The 15,882-nt window shown below is 36.0% G+C and overlaps 11 pseudogenes; all 11 read right to left on the bottom strand.

The window, feature by feature from the left end:
• Positions 1–478: 478 nt before the first annotated feature.
• LOC145648548 (5S ribosomal RNA) lies at positions 479–597 on the bottom strand (annotated as a pseudogene).
• Positions 598–1,697: 1,100 nt separating this feature from the next.
• On the bottom strand, positions 1,698–1,816 carry LOC145644593 (5S ribosomal RNA; annotated as a pseudogene).
• Positions 1,817–3,359: 1,543 nt separating this feature from the next.
• On the bottom strand, positions 3,360–3,478 carry LOC145644582 (5S ribosomal RNA; annotated as a pseudogene).
• Positions 3,479–5,022: 1,544 nt separating this feature from the next.
• On the bottom strand, positions 5,023–5,141 carry LOC145648547 (5S ribosomal RNA; annotated as a pseudogene).
• Positions 5,142–6,240: 1,099 nt separating this feature from the next.
• LOC145644571 (5S ribosomal RNA) lies at positions 6,241–6,359 on the bottom strand (annotated as a pseudogene).
• A 1,543-nt stretch (positions 6,360–7,902) lies between these two features.
• On the bottom strand, positions 7,903–8,021 carry LOC145644560 (5S ribosomal RNA; annotated as a pseudogene).
• Positions 8,022–9,565: 1,544 nt separating this feature from the next.
• On the bottom strand, positions 9,566–9,684 carry LOC145644549 (5S ribosomal RNA; annotated as a pseudogene).
• Positions 9,685–11,227: 1,543 nt separating this feature from the next.
• LOC145649576 (5S ribosomal RNA) lies at positions 11,228–11,346 on the bottom strand (annotated as a pseudogene).
• Positions 11,347–13,766: 2,420 nt separating this feature from the next.
• LOC145644538 (5S ribosomal RNA) lies at positions 13,767–13,885 on the bottom strand (annotated as a pseudogene).
• Positions 13,886–14,991: 1,106 nt separating this feature from the next.
• On the bottom strand, positions 14,992–15,110 carry LOC145643995 (5S ribosomal RNA; annotated as a pseudogene).
• A 352-nt stretch (positions 15,111–15,462) lies between these two features.
• On the bottom strand, positions 15,463–15,581 carry LOC145650413 (5S ribosomal RNA; annotated as a pseudogene).
• Between the last annotated feature and the right edge of the window lie 301 nt (positions 15,582–15,882).

The raw sequence follows: 15,882 nt of genomic DNA, 5'->3' as shown, positions 1-15,882 counted from the left end.
AACATGATAGCTTGAACATAAATTAAAGGGATGCAATACAATCTTACAGCACCTGCTATTCCCTGGTACTAAAATATTTATATTTAATCTGTACACTTCACATACAAGCTTGTCAGTTGCAGATTAAAGTAAAGTGATGCAACAAAAACTTACAGCATTTGCTATTCCCAGGTGCTAACAGATAGTTTTTTTAATTAATCACTGCACTTCACATCCTAGCATGTCATCTTGAAAGTAAATTAAAGTGATGCAAGAGAAGCTTACAGCATCTCGTAGTCCAAGGTGCTAACAGATAGATTTTTGAGGAATCACTGCACTTCACATTCAGGCATGTGAGTTGGAGAGTAAATGAAAGTGATGCAAAAAAAACTTACAGCATCTGCTATTCCCAGGTGCTAACAGATAGTTTTTTTTATTAATCACTGCACTTCACATTTGAGCATGTCAGCTTGAAAGTAAATTAAAGTGATGCAAGAAAAGCTTACAGCACCTGGTATTCCTAGGTAGGGTCCCACCTCAGTACTATTCAGGCCCAAACTTGCTTAGCTTCCAAGGTCAGAGGAGATTGGGCGTTCTCAAGCTGGTGTGGCCGTAAGCCTTAAACACTTACTCAAATTGCCTAATCATAGCAAATATGATCAAAGACCAATCTGACAATTTTTTTTATTAATCCCTGCACTTGACATTCTAGAATGTTATCTTGAATGTAATTAAATGATGCAATAAAAGCTTACAACATCTGGTATACGGAGGCACTAATTATTCACTGTACTTCAAATTTGAACATGATAGCTTGAACATAAATTAAAGGGATGCAAACAATCTTACAGCACCTGCTATTCCCTGGTACTAAAATATTTCTATTTAATCTGTACACTTCACATACAAGCTTGTCAGTTGCAGATTAAAGTAAAGTGATGCAACAAAAACTTACAGCATCTGCTATTCCCAGGTGCTAACAGATAGTTTTTTTAATTAATCACTGCATTTCACATCCTAGCATGTCATCTTGACAGTTAATTAAAGTGATGCAAGAGAAGCTTACAGCATCTCGTAGTCCAATGTGCTAACATATAGTTTTTTGATGAATCACTGCACTTCACATTCAGGCATGTGAGTTGGAGAGTAAATGAAAGTGATGCAAAAAAAACTTACAGCATCTGCTATTCCCAGGTGCTAACAGATAGTTTGAGTTAATTATTCACTGCACTTCAAATTTGAACATGATAGCTTGAACATAAATTAAAGGGATGCAATACAATCTTACAGCACCTGCTATTCCCTGGTACTAAAATATTTCTATTTAATCTGTACACTTCACATACAAGCTTGTCAGTTGCAGATTAAAGTAAAGTGATGCAACAAAAACTTACAGCATTTGCTATTCCCAGGTGCTAACAGATAGTTTTTTTAATTAATCACTGCACTTCACATCCTAGCATGTCATCTTGAAAGTAAATTAAAGTGATGCAAGAGAAGCTTACAGCATCTCGTAGTCCAAGGTGCTAACAGATAGATTTTTGAGGAATCACTGCACTTCACATTCAGGCATGTGAGTTGGAGAGTAAATGAAAGTGATGCAAAAAAAATTACAGCATCTGCTATTCCCAGGTGCTAACAGATAGTTTTTTTTATTAATCACTGCACTTCACATTTGAGCATGTCAGCTTGAAAGTAAATTAAAGTGATGCAAGAAAAGCTTACAGCACCTGGTATTCCTAGGTAGGGTCCCACCTCAGTACTATTCAGGCCCAAACTTGCTTAGCTTCCAAGGTCAGATGAGATTGGGCGTTCTCAAGCTGGTGTGGCCGTAAGCCTTAAACACTTACTCAAATTGCCTAATCATAGCAAATATGATCAAAGACCAATCTGACAATTTTTTTTATTAATCCCTGCACTTGACATTCTAGAATGTTATCTTGAATGTAATTAAATGATGCAATAAAAGCTTACAATACGGAGCTGGTATACGGAGGCACTAATTATTCACTGTACTTCAAATTTGAACATGATAGCTTGAACATAAATTAAAGGGATGCAAACAATCTTACAGCACCTGCTATTCCCTGGTACTAAAATATTTCTATTTAATCTGTACACTTCACATACAAGCTTGTCAGTTGCAGATTAAAGTAAAGTGATGCAACAAAAACTTACAGCATCTGCTATTCCCAGGTGCTAACAGATAGTTTTTTTAATTAATCACTGCATTTCACATCCTAGCATGTCATCTTGACAGTTAATTAAAGTGATGCAAGAGAAGCTTACAGCATCTCGTAGTCCAATGTGCTAACATATAGTTTTTTGATGAATCACTGCACTTCACATTCAGGCATGTGAGTTGGAGAGTAAATGAAAGTGATGCAAAAAAAACTTACAGCATCTGCTATTCCCAGGTGCTAACAGATAGTTTGAGTTAATTATTCACTGCACTTCAAATTTGAACATGATAGCTTGAACATAAATTAAAGGGATGCAATACAATCTTACAGCACCTGCTATTCCCTGGTACTAAAATATTTCTATTTAATCTGTACACTTCACATACAAGCTTGTCAGTTGCAGATTAAAGTAAAGTGATACAACAAAAACTTACAGCATCTGCTATTCCCAGGTGCTAACAGATAGTTTTTTTAATTAATCACTGCATTTCACATCCTAGCATGTCATCTTGACAGTAAATTAAAGTGATGCAAGAGAAGCTTACAACATCTCGTAGTCCAAGGTGCTAACATATAGTTTTTTGATGAATCACTGCACTTCACATTCAGGCATGTGAGTTGGAGAGTAAATGAAAGTGATGCAAAAAAAACTTACAGCATCTGCTATTCCCAGGTCCTAACAGATAGTTTGAGTTAATTATTCACTGCACTTCAAATTTGAACATGATAGCTTGAACATAAATTAAAGGGATGCAATACAATCTTACAGCACCTGCTATTCCCTGGTACTAAAATATTTATATTTAATCTGTACACTTCACATACAAGCTTGTCAGTTGCAGATTAAAGTAAAGTGATGCAACAAAAACTTACAGCATTTGCTATTCCCAGGTGCTAACAGATAGTTTTTTTAATTAATCACTGCACTTCACATCCTAGCATGTCATCTTGAAAGTAAATTAAAGTGATGCAAGAGAAGCTTACAGCATCTCGTAGTCCAAGGTGCTAACAGATAGATTTTTGAGGAATCACTGCACTTCACATTCAGGCATGTGAGTTGGAGAGTAAATGAAAGTGATGCAAAAAAACTTACAGCATCTGCTATTCCCAGGTGCTAACAGATAGTTTTTTTTATTAATCACTGCACTTCACATTTGAGCATGTCAGCTTGAAAGTAAATTAAAGTGATGCAAGAAAAGCTTACAGCACCTGGTATTCCTAGGTAGGGTCCCACCTCAGTACTATTCAGGCCCAAACTTGCTTAGCTTCCAAGGTCAGATGAGATTGGGCGTTCTCAAGCTGGTGTGGCCGTAAGCCTTAAACACTTACTCAAATTGCCTAATCATAGCAAATATGATCAAAGACCAATCTGACAATTTTTTTTATTAATCCCTGCACTTGACATTCTAGAATGTTATCTTGAATGTAATTAAATGATGCAATAAAAGCTTACAATACGGAGCTGGTATACGGAGGCACTAATTATTCACTGTACTTCAAATTTGAACATGATAGCTTGAACATAAATTAAAGGGATGCAAACAATCTTACAGCACCTGCTATTCCCTGGTACTAAAATATTTCTATTTAATCTGTACACTTCACATACAAGCTTGTCAGTTGCAGATTAAAGTAAAGTGATGCAACAAAAACTTACAGCATCTGCTATTCCCAGGTGCTAACAGATAGTTTTTTTAATTAATCACTGCATTTCACATCCTAGCATGTCATCTTGACAGTTAATTAAAGTGATGCAAGAGAAGCTTACAGCATCTCGTAGTCCAATGTGCTAACATATAGTTTTTTGATGAATCACTGCACTTCACATTCAGGCATGTGAGTTGGAGAGTAAATGAAAGTGATGCAAAAAAAACTTACAGCATCTGCTATTCCCAGGTGCTAACAGATAGTTTGAGTTAATTATTCACTGCACTTCAAATTTGAACATGATAGCTTGAACATAAATTAAAGGGATGCAATACAATCTTACAGCACCTGCTATTCCCTGGTATTAAAATATTTCTATTTAATCTGTACACTTCACATACAAGCTTGTCAGTTGCAGATTAAAGTAAAGTGATACAACAAAAACTTACAGCATCTGCTATTCCCAGGTGCTAACAGATAGTTTTTTTAATTAATCACTGCATTTCACATCCTAGCATGTCATCTTGACAGTAAATTAAAGTGATGCAAGAGAAGCTTACAGCATCTCGTAGTCCAAGGTGCTAACATATAGTTTTTTGATGAATCACTGCACTTCACATTCAGGCATGTGAGTTGGAGAGTAAATGAAAGTGATGCAAAAAAAACTTACAGCATCTGCTATTCCCAGGTGCTAACAGATAGTTTGAGTTAATTATTCACTGCACTTCAAATTTGAACATGATAGCTTGAACATAAATTAAAGGGATGCAATACAATCTTACAGCACCTGCTATTCCCTGGTACTAAAATATTTATATTTAATCTGTACACTTCACATACAAGCTTGTCAGTTGCAGATTAAAGTAAAGTGATGCAACAAAAACTTACAGCATTTGCTATTCCCAGGTGCTAACAGATAGTTTTTTTAATTAATCACTGCACTTCACATCCTAGCATGTCATCTTGAAAGTAAATTAAAGTGATGCAAGAGAAGCTTACAGCATCTCGTAGTCCAAGGTGCTAACAGATAGATTTTTGAGGAATCACTGCACTTCACATTCAGGCATGTGAGTTGGAGAGTAAATGAAAGTGATGCAAAAAAAACTTACAGCATCTGCTATTCCCAGGTGCTAACAGATAGTTTTTTTTATTAATCACTGCACTTCACATTTGAGCATGTCAGCTTGAAAGTAAATTAAAGTGATGCAAGAAAAGCTTACAGCACCTGGTATTCCTAGGTAGGGTCCCACCTCAGTACTATTCAGGCCCAAACTTGCTTAGCTTCCAAGGTCAGAGGAGATTGGGCGTTCTCAAGCTGGTGTGGCCGTAAGCCTTAAACACTTACTCAAATTGCCTAATCATAGCAAATATGATCAAAGACCAATCTGACAATTTTTTTTATTAATCCCTGCACTTGACATTCTAGAATGTTATCTTGAATGTAATTAAATGATGCAATAAAAGCTTACAACATCTGGTATACGGAGGCACTAATTATTCACTGTACTTCAAATTTGAACATGATAGCTTGAACATAAATTAAAGGGATGCAAACAATCTTACAGCACCTGCTATTCCCTGGTACTAAAATATTTCTATTTAATCTGTACACTTCACATACAAGCTTGTCAGTTGCAGATTAAAGTAAAGTGATGCAACAAAAACTTACCGCATCTGCTATTCCCAGGTGCTAACAGATAGATTTTTAATTAATCACTGCATTTCACATCCTAGCATGTCATCTTGACAGTTAATTAAAGTGATGCAAGAGAAGCTTACAGCATCTCGTAGTCCAATGTGCTAACATATAGTTTTTTGATGAATCACTGCACTTCACATTCAGGCATGTGAGTTGGAGAGTAAATGAAAGTGATGCAAAAAAAACTTACAGCATCTGCTATTCCCAGGTGCTAACAGATAGTTTGAGTTAATTATTCACTGCACTTCAAATTTGAACATGATAGCTTGAACATAAATTAAAGGGATGCAATACAATCTTACAGCACCTGCTATTCCCTGGTACTAAAATATTTCTATTTAATCTGTACACTTCACATACAAGCTTGTCAGTTGCAGATTAAAGTAAAGTGATGCAACAAAAACTTACAGCATTTGCTATTCCCAGGTGCTAACAGATAGTTTTTTTAATTAATCACTGCACTTCACATCCTAGCATGTCATCTTGAAAGTAAATTAAAGTGATGCAAGAGAAGCTTACAGCATCTCGTAGTCCAAGGTGCTAACAGATAGATTTTTGAGGAATCACTGCACTTCACATTCAGGCATGTGAGTTGGAGAGTAAATGAAAGTGATGCAAAAAAAATTACAGCATCTGCTATTCCCAGGTGCTAACAGATAGTTTTTTTTATTAATCACTGCACTTCACATTTGAGCATGTCAGCTTGAAAGTAAATTAAAGTGATGCAAGAAAAGCTTACAGCACCTGGTATTCCTAGGTAGGGTCCCACCTCAGTACTATTCAGGCCCAAACTTGCTTAGCTTCCAAGGTCAGATGAGATTGGGCGTTCTCAAGCTGGTGTGGCCGTAAGCCTTAAACACTTACTCAAATTGCCTAATCATAGCAAATATGATCAAAGACCAATCTGACAATTTTTTTTATTAATCCCTGCACTTGACATTCTAGAATGTTATCTTGAATGTAATTAAATGATGCAATAAAAGCTTACAATACGGAGCTGGTATACGGAGGCACTAATTATTCACTGTACTTCAAATTTGAACATGATAGCTTGAACATAAATTAAAGGGATGCAAACAATCTTACAGCACCTGCTATTCCCTGGTACTAAAATATTTCTATTTAATCTGTACACTTCACATACAAGCTTGTCAGTTGCAGATTAAAGTAAAGTGATGCAACAAAAACTTACAGCATCTGCTATTCCCAGGTGCTAACAGATAGTTTTTTTAATTAATCACTGCATTTCACATCCTAGCATGTCATCTTGACAGTTAATTAAAGTGATGCAAGAGAAGCTTACAGCATCTCGTAGTCCAATGTGCTAACATATAGTTTTTTGATGAATCACTGCACTTCACATTCAGGCATGTGAGTTGGAGAGTAAATGAAAGTGATGCAAAAAAAACTTACAGCATCTGCTATTCCCAGGTGCTAACAGATAGTTTGAGTTAATTATTCACTGCACTTCAAATTTGAACATGATAGCTTGAACATAAATTAAAGGGATGCAATACAATCTTACAGCACCTGCTATTCCCTGGTACTAAAATATTTCTATTTAATCTGTACACTTCACATACAAGCTTGTCAGTTGCAGATTAAAGTAAAGTGATACAACAAAAACTTACAGCATCTGCTATTCCCAGGTGCTAACAGATAGTTTTTTTAATTAATCACTGCATTTCACATCCTAGCATGTCATCTTGACAGTAAATTAAAGTGATGCAAGAGAAGCTTACAACATCTCGTAGTCCAAGGTGCTAACATATAGTTTTTTGATGAATCACTGCACTTCACATTCAGGCATGTGAGTTGGAGAGTAAATGAAAGTGATGCAAAAAAAACTTACAGCATCTGCTATTCCCAGGTCCTAACAGATAGTTTGAGTTAATTATTCACTGCACTTCAAATTTGAACATGATAGCTTGAACATAAATTAAAGGGATGCAATACAATCTTACAGCACCTGCTATTCCCTGGTACTAAAATATTTATATTTAATCTGTACACTTCACATACAAGCTTGTCAGTTGCAGATTAAAGTAAAGTGATGCAACAAAAACTTACAGCATTTGCTATTCCCAGGTGCTAACAGATAGTTTTTTTAATTAATCACTGCACTTCACATCCTAGCATGTCATCTTGAAAGTAAATTAAAGTGATGCAAGAGAAGCTTACAGCATCTCGTAGTCCAAGGTGCTAACAGATAGATTTTTGAGGAATCACTGCACTTCACATTCAGGCATGTGAGTTGGAGAGTAAATGAAAGTGATGCAAAAAAAATTACAGCATCTGCTATTCCCAGGTGCTAACAGATAGTTTTTTTTATTAATCACTGCACTTCACATTTGAGCATGTCAGCTTGAAAGTAAATTAAAGTGATGCAAGAAAAGCTTACAGCACCTGGTATTCCTAGGTAGGGTCCCACCTCAGTACTATTCAGGCCCAAACTTGCTTAGCTTCCAAGGTCAGATGAGATTGGGCGTTCTCAAGCTGGTGTGGCCGTAAGCCTTAAACACTTACTCAAATTGCCTAATCATAGCAAATATGATCAAAGACCAATCTGACAATTTTTTTTATTAATCCCTGCACTTGACATTCTAGAATGTTATCTTGAATGTAATTAAATGATGCAATAAAAGCTTACAATACGGAGCTGGTATACGGAGGCACTAATTATTCACTGTACTTCAAATTTGAACATGATAGCTTGAACATAAATTAAAGGGATGCAAACAATCTTACAGCACCTGCTATTCCCTGGTACTAAAATATTTCTATTTAATCTGTACACTTCACATACAAGCTTGTCAGTTGCAGATTAAAGTAAAGTGATGCAACAAAAACTTACAGCATCTGCTATTCCCAGGTGCTAACAGATAGTTTTTTTAATTAATCACTGCATTTCACATCCTAGCATGTCATCTTGACAGTTAATTAAAGTGATGCAAGAGAAGCTTACAGCATCTCGTAGTCCAATGTGCTAACATATAGTTTTTTGATGAATCACTGCACTTCACATTCAGGCATGTGAGTTGGAGAGTAAATGAAAGTGATGCAAAAAAAACTTACAGCATCTGCTATTCCCAGGTGCTAACAGATAGTTTGAGTTAATTATTCACTGCACTTCAAATTTGAACATGATAGCTTGAACATAAATTAAAGGGATGCAATACAATCTTACAGCACCTGCTATTCCCTGGTATTAAAATATTTCTATTTAATCTGTACACTTCACATACAAGCTTGTCAGTTGCAGATTAAAGTAAAGTGATACAACAAAAACTTACAGCATCTGCTATTCCCAGGTGCTAACAGATAGTTTTTTTAATTAATCACTGCATTTCACATCCTAGCATGTCATCTTGACAGTAAATTAAAGTGATGCAAGAGAAGCTTACAGCATCTCGTAGTCCAAGGTGCTAACATATAGTTTTTTGATGAATCACTGCACTTCACATTCAGGCATGTGAGTTGGAGAGTAAATGAAAGTGATGCAAAAAAAACTTACAGCATCTGCTATTCCCAGGTGCTAACAGATAGTTTGAGTTAATTATTCACTGCACTTCAAATTTGAACATGATAGCTTGAACATAAATTAAAGGGATGCAATACAATCTTACAGCACCTGCTATTCCCTGGTACTAAAATATTTATATTTAATCTGTACACTTCACATACAAGCTTGTCAGTTGCAGATTAAAGTAAAGTGATGCAACAAAAACTTACAGCATTTGCTATTCCCAGGTGCTAACAGATAGTTTTTTTAATTAATCACTGCACTTCACATCCTAGCATGTCATCTTGAAAGTAAATTAAAGTGATGCAAGAGAAGCTTACAGCATCTCGTAGTCCAAGGTGCTAACAGATAGATTTTTGAGGAATCACTGCACTTGACATTCAGGCATGTGAGTTGGAGAGTAAATGAAAGTGATGCAAAAAAAACTTACAGCATCTGCTATTCCCAGGTGCTAACAGATAGTTTTTTTTATTAATCACTGCACTTCACATTTGAGCATGTCAGCTTGAAAGTAAATTAAAGTGATGCAAGAAAAGCTTACAGCACCTGGTATTCCTAGGTAGGGTCCCACCTCAGTACTATTCAGGCCCAAACTTGCTTAGCTTCCAAGGTCAGATGAGATTGGGCGTTCTCAAGCTGGTGTGGCCGTAAGCCTTAAACACTTACTCAAATTGCCTAATCATAGCAAATATGATCAAAGACCAATCTGACAATTTTTTTTATTAATCCCTGCACTTGACATTCTAGAATGTTATCTTGAATGTAATTAAATGATGCAATAAAAGCTTACAATACGGAGCTGGTATACGGAGGCACTAATTATTCACTGCACTTCAAATTTGAACATGATAGCTTGAACATAAATTAAAGGGATGCAATACAATCTTACAGCACCTGCTATTCCCTGGTACTAAAATATTTCTATTTAATCTGTACACTTCACATACAAGCTTGTCAGTTGCAGATTAAAGTAAAGTGATGCAACAAAAACTTACAGCATCTGCTATTCCCAGGTGCTAACAGATAGTTTTTTTAATTAATCACTGCATTTCACATCCTAGCATGTCATCTTGACAGTTAATTAAAGTGATGCAAGAGAAGCTTACAGCATCTCCTAGTCCAATGTGCTAACATATAGTTTTTTGATGAATCACTGCACTTCACATTCAGGCATGTGAGTTGGAGAGTAAATGAAAGTGATGCAAAAAAAACTTACAGCATCTGCTATTCCCAGGTGCTAACAGATAGTTTGAGTTAATTATTCACTGCACTTCAAATTTGAACATGATAGCTTGAACATAAATTAAAGGGATGCAAACAATCTTACAGCACCTGCTATTCCCTGGTACTAAAATATTTCTATTTAATCTGTACACTTCACATACAAGCTTGTCAGTTGCAGATTAAAGTAAAGTGATGCAACAAAAACTTACAGCATCTGCTATTCCCAGGTGCTAACAGATAGTTTTTTAAATTAATCACTGCATTTCACATCCTAGCATGTCATCTTAACAGTTAATTAAAGTGATGCAAGAGAAGCTTACAGCATCTCGTAGTCCAATGTGCTAACATATAGTTTTTTGATGAATCACTGCACTTCACATTCAGGCATGTGAGTTGGAGAGTAAATGAAAGTGATGCAAAAAAAACTTACAGCATCTGCTATTCCCAGGTGCTAACAGATAGTTTGAGTTAATTATTCACTGCACTTCAAATTTGAACATGATAGCTTGAACATAAATTAAAGGGATGCAATACAATCTTACAGCACCTGCTATTCCCTGGTACTAAAATATTTCTATTTAATCTGTACACTTCACATACAAGCTTGTCAGTTGCAGATTAAAGTAAAGTGATGCAACAAAAACTTACAGCATTTGCTATTCCCAGGTGCTAACAGATAGTTTTTTTAATTAATCACTGCACTTCACATCCTAGCATGTCATCTTGAAAGTAAATTAAAGTGATGCAAGAGAAGCTTACAGCATCTCGTAGTCCAAGGTGCTAACAGATAGATTTTTGAGGAATCACTGCACTTCACATTCAGGCATGTGAGTTGGAGAGTAAATGAAAGTGATGCAAAAAAAATTACAGCATCTGCTATTCCCAGGTGCTAACAGATAGTTTTTTTTATTAATCACTGCACTTCACATTTGAGCATGTCAGCTTGAAAGTAAATTAAAGTGATGCAAGAAAAGCTTAAAGCACCTGGTATTCCTAGGTAGGGTCCCACCTCAGTACTATTCAGGCCCAAACTTGCTTAGCTTCCAAGGTCAGATGAGATTGGGCGTTCTCAAGCTGGTGTGGCCGTAAGCCTTAAACACTTACTCAAATTGCCTAATCATAGCAAATATGATCAAAGACCAATCTGACAATTTTTTTTATTAATCCCTGCACTTGACATTCTAGAATGTTATCTTGAATGTAATTAAATGATGCAATAAAAGCTTACAATACGGAGCTGGTATACGGAGGCACTAATTATTCACTGTACTTCAAATTTGAACATGATAGCTTGAACATAAATTAAAGGGATGCAAACAATCTTACAGCACCTGCTATTCCCTGGTACTAAAATATTTCTATTTAATCTGTACACTTCACATACAAGCTTGTCAGTTGCAGATTAAAGTAAAGTGATGCAACAAAAACTTACAGCATCTGCTATTCCCAGGTGCTAACAGATAGTTTTTTTAATTAATCACTGCATTTCACATCCTAGCATGTCATCTTGACAGTTAATTAAAGTGATGCAAGAGAAGCTTACAGCATCTCGTAGTCCAATGTGCTAACATATAGTTTTTTGATGAATCACTGCACTTCACATTCAGGCATGTGAGTTGGAGAGTAAATGAAAGTGATGCAAAAAAAACTTACAGCATCTGCTATTCCCAGGTGCTAACAGATAGTTTGAGTTAATTATTCACTGCACTTCAAATTTGAACATGATAGCTTGAACATAAATTAAAGGGATGCAATACAATCTTACAGCACCTGCTATTCCCTGGTACTAAAATATTTCTATTTAATCTGTACACTTCACATACAAGCTTGTCAGTTGCAGATTAAAGTAAAGTGATACAACAAAAACTTACAGCATCTGCTATTCCCAGGTGCTAACAGATAGTTTTTTTAATTAATCACTGCATTTCACATCCTAGCATGTCATCTTGACAGTAAATTAAAGTGATGCAAGAGAAGCTTACAACATCTCGTAGTCCAAGGTGCTAACATATAGTTTTTTGATGAATCACTGCACTTCACATTCAGGCATGTGAGTTGGAGAGTAAATGAAAGTGATGCAAAAAAAACTTACAGCATCTGCTATTCCCAGGTGCTAACAGATAGTTTGAGTTAATTATTCACTGCACTTCAAATTTGAACATGATAGCTTGAACATAAATTAAAGGGATGCAATACAATCTTACAGCACCTGCTATTCCCTGGTACTAAAATATTTCTATTTAATCTGTACACTTCACATACAAGCTTGTCAGTTGCAGATTAAAGTAAAGTGATGCAACAAAAACTTACAGCATCTGCTATTCCCAGGTGCTAACAGATAGTTTTTTTAATTAATCACTGCATTTCACATCCTAGCATGTCATCTTGACAGTTAATTAAAGTGATGCAAGAGAAGCTTACAGCATCTCCTAGTCCAATGTGCTAACATACAGTTTTTTGATAAATCACTGCACTTCACATTCAGGCATGTGAGTTGGAGAGTAAATGAAAGTGATGCAAAAAAAACTTACAGCATCTGCTATTCCCAGATGCTAACAGATAGTTTGAGTTAATTATTCACTGCACTTCAAATTTGAACATGATAGCTTGAACATAAATTAAAGGGATGCAAACAATCTTACAGCACCTGCTATTCCCTGGTACTAAAATATTTCTATTTAATCTGTACACTTCACATACAAGCTTGTCAGTTGCAGATTAAAGTAAAGTGATGCAACAAAAACTTACAGCATCTGCTATTCCCAGGTGCTAACAGATAGTTTTTTAAATTAATCACTGCATTTCACATCCTAGCATGTCACCTTGACAGTTAATTAAAGTGATGCAAGAGAAGCTTACAGCATCTCGTAGTCCAATGTGCTAACATATAGTTTTTTGATGAATCACTGCACTTCACATTCAGGCATGTGAGTTGGAGAGTAAATGAAAGTGATGCAAAAAAAACTTACAGCATCTGCTATTCCCAGGTGCTAACAGATAGTTTGAGTTAATTATTCACTGCACTTCAAATTTGAACATGATAGCTTGAACATAAATTAAAGGGATGCAATACAATCTTACAGCACCTGCTATTCCCTGGTACTAAAATATTTCTATTTAATCTGTACACTTCACATACAAGCTTGTCAGTTGCAGATTAAAGTAAAGTGATGCAACAAAAACTTACAGCATTTGCTATTCCCAGGTGCTAACAGATAGTTTTTTTAATTAATCACTGCACTTCACATCCTAGCATGTCATCTTGAAAGTAAATTAAAGTGATGCAAGAGAAGCTTACAGCATCTCGTAGTCCAAGGTGCTAACAGATAGATTTTTGAGGAATCACTGCACTTCGCATTCAGGCATGTGAGTTGGAGAGTAAATGAAAGTGATGCAAAAAAAATTACAGCATCTGCTATTCCCAGGTGCTAACAGATAGTTTTTTTTATTAATCACTGCACTTCACATTTGAGCATGTCAGCTTGAAAGTAAATTAAAGTGATGCAAGAAAAGCTTACAGCACCTGGTATTCCTAGGTAGGGTCCCACCTCAGTACTATTCAGGCCCAAACTTGCTTAGCTTCCAAGGTCAGATGAGATTGGGCGTTCTCAAGCTGGTGTGGCCGTAAGCCTTAAACACTTACTCAAATTGCCTAATCATAGCAAATATGATCAAAGACCAATCTGACAATTTTTTTTATTAATCCCTGCACTTGACATTCTAGAATGTTATCTTGAATGTAATTAAATGATGCAATAAAAGCTTACAATACGGAGCTGGTATACGGAGGCACTAATTATTCACTGTACTTCAAATTTGAACATGATAGCTTGAACATAAATTAAAGGGATGCAAACAATCTTACAGCACCTGCTATTCCCTGGTACTAAAATATTTCTATTTAATCTGTACACTTCACATACAAGCTTGTCAGTTGCAGATTAAAGTAAAGTGATGCAACAAAAACTTACAGCATCTGCTATTCCCAGGTGCTAACAGATAGTTTTTTTAATTAATCACTGCATTTCACATCCTAGCATGTCATCTTGACAGTTAATTAAAGTGATGCAAGAGAAGCTTACAGCATCTCGTAGTCCAATGTGCTAACATATAGTTTTTTGATGAATCACTGCACTTCACATTCAGGCATGTGAGTTGGAGAGTAAATGAAAGTGATGCAAAAAAAAACTTACAGCATCTGCTATTCCCAGGTGCTAACAGATAGTTTGAGTTAATTATTCACTGCACTTCAAATTTGAACATGATAGCTTGAACATAAATTAAAGGGATGCAATACAATCTTACAGCACCTGCTATTCCCTGGTACTAAAATATTTCTATTTAATCTGTACACTTCACATACAAGCTTGTCAGTTGCAGATTAAAGTAAAGTGATACAACAAAAACTTACAGCATCTGCTATTCCCAGGTGCTAACAGATAGTTTTTTTAATTAATCACTGCATTTCACATCCTAGCATGTCATCTTGACAGTAAATTAAAGTGATGCAAGAGAAGCTTACAACATCTCGTAGTCCAAGGTGCTAACATATAGTTTTTTGATGAATCACTGCACTTCACATTCAGGCATGTGAGTTGGAGAGTAAATGAAAGTGATGCAAAAAAAACTTACAGCATCGGCTATTCCCAGGTGCTAACAGATGGTTTTTTTTATTAATCACTGCACTTCACATTTGAGCATGTCAGCTTGAAAGTAAATTAAAGTGATGCAAGAAAAGCTTGCAGCGCCTGGTATTCCTAGGTAGGGTCCCACCTCAGTACTATCCAGACCCAAACTTGCTTAGCTTCCAAAGTCAGATGAGATTGGGCGTTCTCAAGCTGGTGTGGCCGTAAGCCTTAAACACTTACTCAAATTGCCTAATCATAGCAAATATGATCAAAGACCAATCTGACAATTTTTTTTATTAATCCCTGCACTTGACATTCTAGAATGTTATCTTGAATGTAAATTAAATGATGCAATAAAAGCTTACAACATCTGGTATACGGAGGCACTAACAGACAGTTTTTTGATGAATCACTGCACTTCACATTCAGGCATGTGAGTTGGAGAGTAAATGAAAGTGATGCAAAAAAAACTTACAGCATCGGCTATTCCCAGGTGCTAACAGATGTTTTTTTTTATTAATCACTGCACTTCACATTTGAGCATGTCAGCTTGAAAGTAAATTAAAGTGATGCAAGAAAAGCTTACAGCACCTGGTATTCCTAGGTAGGGTCCCACCTCAGTACTATCCAGGCCCAAACTTGCTTAGCTTCCAATGTCAGATGAGATTGGGCATTCTCAAGCTGATGTGGCCGTAAGCCTTAAACGCTTACTCAAATTGCCTAATCATAGCAAATATGATCAAAGACCAATCTGACAATTTTTTTATTAATCCCTGCAATTGACATTCTAGAATGTTATCTTGAATGTAAATTAAATGATGCAATAAAAGCTTACAATACGGAGCTGGTATACGGAGGCACTAACAGACAGTTTTTTGATGAATCACTGCACTTCACATTCAGGCATGTGAGTTGGAGAGTAAATGAAAGTGATGCAAAAAAAACTTACAGCATCGGCTATTCCCAGGTGCTAACAGATGGTTTGAGTTAATTATTCAC

The sequence above is a fragment of the Electrophorus electricus genome, chromosome 13 (assembly GCF_041902795.1).
Source record: "Electrophorus electricus isolate QZ-2024a chromosome 13, ASM4190279v1, whole genome shotgun sequence".
In the NCBI taxonomy this organism is placed as follows: Eukaryota; Metazoa; Chordata; class Actinopteri; order Gymnotiformes; family Gymnotidae; genus Electrophorus; species Electrophorus electricus.
The sequence above is the reverse complement of the archived record's forward strand: the minus strand, read 5'-3'. Positions and strand labels throughout refer to the sequence as shown.